General features: G+C 52.6%; 1 long non-coding RNA gene across 1 annotated transcript in view; it reads left to right on the top strand.

Annotated features, from left to right (window-relative positions):
• Positions 1-1,591: 1,591 nt before the first annotated feature.
• Positions 1,592-5,215, top strand: part of LOC111540326 — a 5,719-nt gene continuing 2,095 nt past the window's right edge. Inside the window, exon 1 of the long non-coding RNA XR_002730947.2 lies at positions 1,592-2,325. This is a non-coding gene — a long non-coding RNA (uncharacterized LOC111540326). The remainder of the gene's footprint in view (positions 2,326-5,215) is intronic.

Here is a 5,215-nt window from a genome sequence, read left to right as displayed (position 1 = left end):
AGACCTAAGATTGTCCCTGCCACGCGGACCTTTCACCGCCATCAATGCACCCCTTTGTGCAACAATACAAACTTTGTGGCTGCTGAAAAATCCATTTTCCCCCTTGAAAAGAGCTCCTGCGGCGAGCAACTTCTCTGATGGCCCACAGCTCCCAGACTGCCGTCTCCTCGTCCCCCAGGCGGGTCCGCTGCGCTCTCCTGGACCGATTTGCTTTGTCCCTGACCCGTGGCCTGGGTGGGGCTCCAGGGTTCCCACGTGCACCTCTAGGGTTCCTCATCCCTGAGGTCCTGGGTCCCAGGGTGTGTGTGGACTCCAGGGTTCCTACCAGTGGGAGAGAGACTGCCCCTCCCCGCCCCGGGGCCATTTACACTCCTCAGTGCAGAGCTGGAAGTGAGAGCTCCTCTTGCCGGGCTCGGGTACCCCGGGTGGTGGGAGTGCCATGGGTTACGCCTTCCTAAACTTCTCAGGAAAACTGGGGACAGCAAATCGGTGAGCGCCTTAGCCTAACCTTAAAGGATGCGCTGTAATCCCCTGGGAGCCATTTGCTATCCATCCATTCACTGGTTATTGCTGTATGAATCACACTCATTTCATTCATTCATTCATTCACTCACCACTCACTCAGGCATTATCAGTGAAACACTCCTTTTTGGGCCAAGCCTCTAGGATTAGGCCTTCCTTTTCTGAAGTGACCGAGTGACTCCTTCAGACCTCAGGTGTGTGTGTGGGAAGATGCGTCCGTGTGACAAGTTTTCCTTTAGAGAGATCTGAGGAGGGTTGGACTCCTAATTGGGAATCCTTGGACAAGACGCGAGAGTCCGCACCCCATCGCACAGGCCCAGGCACTGTCATGGCATTCGCCCGACATTCGAGGGAGCTCAGCTGGGCCTCACGGACAGGTCCGGGGAGCACTTGGAGGCGGGGTTTCAGGATGGAGAGGGCTGGGCAGAGATCCGGGAAAAGTACGCGGGTATTCGTAGCACCGCGGACATCCTTCCTCCTCCGCTCTAGGACTGGCTCAGATGGTCCTGAGCTTTGGGTCCCTACTCGAGGGCGTCAGGTGGCGGCTGCGCGGCGTGAGGGGACATAGTCGCCGCCTCTCCCAGGGGCAGGGCCTCGCGGCTTGCACTCCCCGCCCCACCCAGCCAGCGGATTTTCATTAAACTTGTAACCTAGGTGTCCCAGCCTCGACTTTTTGCATTCTTGGAAACTGTTGTGGAAAAGAAAAAACAAAAACAAAAAAACAAAAAACCCTTCGATGTGCTGTCAAATATTGCAATCTGCGCTTCCGAGGGGCGGGCAGGGCCAAAGAAGGTGGGCTTGAGGGCTGAGCGCGTGTCAAACCTGTAGGAGAAGCGCGTGGCGCCCTCATATCTGCACACAACCCCACATACACACGCCCACATGCAGACAGACGCACGCGTGTACACATGTGCAGACGCGCTCACACACAAGCGCGCGCACGCGCTTAATGCAGGGAACCTGCTGTGTGCCAGCCGGTCAGAGCACACCACCCATGGGGATCTGAGGCTGCGAGCTGCTAGGTCTTCCTGCACAGGCTTCACCAGGCTTTCCTGCTCCCAGTTTCCCAAACACTAGCCGCCAGGAGCGTTGCTTCTCAACCTAGGATTCCCAAGGGTCTGTGTCACTCTCATCTGGCCTGGAGCGCCCTAGCTTGAGATCCACGAACCGAGAGGAGGGCCCACTTCCACCCTTTTCCTGGAGAAAGGGAAAGAGAAGGCCCCCTTTTTCCTGGAGAAAGGGAAAAGGGACCATAGGTCCGGGTGGGGTAGAAGCTGGGGGCCATTACCTGTTTAAAGATGCTGGCATGTCTTACCTTGACGTAAGACGACGTGTCAGGGACTGTCTGAAACATCGTGGGTTGCTGAGGAAGGGTCGGGAACGCCCAAGAACCAGCCTGGGAGGAAGAAGCCTCGGTTACCCGCGAGTGGAGCGAGGGGGAGACGGCGGGATGGTGGCCTGGTGGTGATGAAGTGGGGATGGGGATGCAGATAAAGAAGACTGCAGGGGTTTGGGAGGCTCAGATCCGCCTATTCCGGTGAGGGAGGGTCCCAGCGGTTGGGTATCCAGCATTCTCCCTACGCCTCGGTCCAGTCCCTGGGCTTCAGGACGGTGAGGACTGAGAGCCACCTCACACCATTGGGTTTCCTCCCTGCAGTCCTTTTACTCTCCCCTGCCCGAAATCAGACAGTTGCCTCCCCCAGGGCCTGGGCGGTTTCGAACTGGGGATGCCCGCAGCTTGTTCTGGAAACTCCAGGATGTTCTAGTTCTTGGTGTTGAGAAGAGAACGCGACCAGGGTAGAGGTAGGACTCTCCTTTCTTGCAGCCCGAGGAGCAGAAGCTTACAGAGCTGCCAAGGCTCGCCCCGCAGGGCACAGACCTGCTCGCCTCCCTCACCACCCTTTCTTTGCCAGCGTCCAGCCTCGGTGCTCTTCTCTGCTGGTGGCCTGGCGACGGAGGAAGACTAACGCAAGGTTAGGGAGATCTGTGGAGGCCCCTTTCCCAGAGCCCCCTCTCTTTTAAAAGAAAATAGGTTTTTGGGAAGAGACAGCTACAATGACTGTCAGGTCCTCATTTTTAGTGGCAGGAGAGGTAGTGTCTTACTTAGGTCCTATTATTTGGGCTGGAAGGCGCAAAAGTCACCCTAGGTTGCCAGGTGCCTCTGCCTGAGTGGGTATCTCCCTGACTTAGCCCAGTCTGGCGGCGGTGTCTCTCCTCTTCCTTTCCTTCCTTCTCTTAACCATCTTTAATGTGGCAACTCACAGCTTCTCTGGCAGCCAATGTGTTTCTGATAAAGCACTTTTCTCCCCACTAACAAATTCCAGCCTTTTTTTTTTTTTTTTTTTTTTTTTTTTTTTTTTGCTCCTGAAGCCACAACAGACACATACGAGTGCAGGGACAAGGTACATTTCTCGGGCTCAGAAATTCCCTTCACTTCAGCCTCTCCCTTAACCCCAGCGATCCCGCCGGTCCCCTGCGTTTGTTTTTTGAAAGTCGAAGTGTAATTTACAAGAAAACAGAGAGGAAAGAAAGAGAAAAAAGAAAGCCTGAGAAAATGGGAGAAAGGAGGAGACCCCAAAGTCCCGTAATTCCCAACTACAGCCAGAACAATCAGCGAGACACACAGAGGCGCCCCAACCCTGCATCGCCCGCAGAGGATCGGACACAAGTGGGCACTCACCTTAGGCACCCTTTCCTGCTAAGCCCGCTGGAGCGGAACTCCGGGTAGCTCCAGGATGTATTAGTTCTTGGTGCCAGTCCTGTGTGCCCAGAGCTCCCAGAAACTTGGCAGTGAGGAATTATACCTGCTGCCTGCCTGGAGTCAAAGTTTGCCTCTCTCTCCAGGACCTGCAGATAAGCAGCCTCAGCTCCGGCGCATCCTGGGGGGCTGCAGGAGCCGCTATGCAGGAGCTATGCGTGCACTGCAGCTTTCCCCTTCGCTGCCTCCCGCCAGCTCTCTGGGTCCCACTCCCTCTTCCTTTCTCTTTCCCCTTCTTGTAATTTGATTTCCGTTTTCTTATCAATATTCCAACTGCTGTCTGATGAATTGTTCTTAATAGTACAGTCACCCGTTTGCCCCCAGCTGCTTTTCTAGAAACCACTGTGTGTTAACTAGGAAACTTTAAAGAACGCTAGAAATCATGCACGCGTATCGTAAATATAGACATACAACTAAGCAAAGCCAAAAGAGGACACGCAGACCCAGGCTTCTTTGAGCTGATTATTTATTCTTTGAAAGTTCCAGATTATCGATATGCAAGTAATCATTCCTCAAACTTAATATCGGTGAAATTCTCTTTTACTTTTTGAGCCTTTAAGGTTTTCCTTCGTAAGGTTACTCCTTCCCCTTATTGAGTCCTATTGCGCCCGCCCTCCCAACCACCACCAAGAATACACCTCTTTTTGATCCACTTTTTCTAGGCAGTATCTATAAGAGCAAAGTGGATTGCACATGCCATAGAAACAGCCCTACTATGAGGTTTTAATTAAAAATAATAATAATAATAATTTGAAAGCATGCCTGTTAAGGAGTTGTTTCTGGGTTGTCAAATTTGTGTTTTCTTATAATTTGGAATGTTGCTCATTCTTTCACTTGAATGGAGCTCAGATTTCTGAGTCAACGCTCAAATGGGCCCTTTCTGCTGCCCAATCCCAGGGCCATTACCCACAAAATAGAACCTGCATTGCTGAGTTGGTTGTGCTTTGGGGTGGGTGGATCTCTGGCAAAAGGGAATTGTTCACAGTTGTTTCTGACCAGGGGGCAGGACGGGGGGCAGGGTGGCCAGTGGAGAGGTGACAGGCAAGGATGGAGATGGGAGTATGTCAGTTTGCAAAAACTGACCTACTCAGCTTCCTGCACCTCTCTGAGTTGGCTTCTGTTTCTCAAGCGTTCTCTTCCTTCCTTCTTGAGTACCCAGATCCCTAACTGCTTTGCTCTGGAACCTTCGAGAAAATTTATTTAGTACCTGCTCCCCCTACCCCCTTCTCCAACTCCCCAACTGGCTGTGGACATTTCTGACCAAAAGGCAATTGCTAGGATTCCATTTCAGGAGAAAACGCACTTACTACCCAAATCTCCCCACGTGGGGGGTATGAGGACTGGCAGCAGCGTTATTCGTTATTTCCTTCTCAACAATATCCCGATTTTTCTCTCCCATCCCTCCCCCAGAGTTCCACATATTGAAACATTTTGCTGCTTAATAAGAGCAGCCAGGAGAGCAATGAGGTGAAAGGCCAGGCTGGGACTGTGACTGAGGCTGCCTGGGCTGGGCGCAGAGGGCTGGGTTGCCCCCGCCCTGCACATTCCTGACCACTGCTTAGGAAAACAAGATGGGGGGCCTGGGGAGGGGAGGGGGCCTGAAGGACTAGAGCCGCTGCCCCAGATTTTTGTTCTTGGGATTTTGGGGGGATCATCTTCCCTCCCAAAGGAACAAGCGTACTGTTCCAAACAACTGCAAATAAAACAGCAGATGCTCTCTTACCAGATAATGCATCCTATGTCATGCATTTTAAGGACAGATTCTCTTTAGGAAAGCTGGAGATTTGAAAATGAAGGCTTCAGCTGTGTTAGAGAAAGTGGGAACTAAACAAATTGTTGAATATCTCACCATCCTCGGTTTTTCCACTTCTTCCCTCCCTCCTTCCCTCCCTCCTTCCCTCCTTACCTCGTTCCCTCCTCCCTCCCTCCTTCCCT

Source organism: Piliocolobus tephrosceles, chromosome 13 (genome assembly GCF_002776525.5).
Source record: "Piliocolobus tephrosceles isolate RC106 chromosome 13, ASM277652v3, whole genome shotgun sequence".
In the NCBI taxonomy this organism is placed as follows: Eukaryota; Metazoa; Chordata; class Mammalia; order Primates; family Cercopithecidae; genus Piliocolobus; species Piliocolobus tephrosceles.
This window is presented reverse-complemented; position numbering and strand designations above follow the sequence as displayed.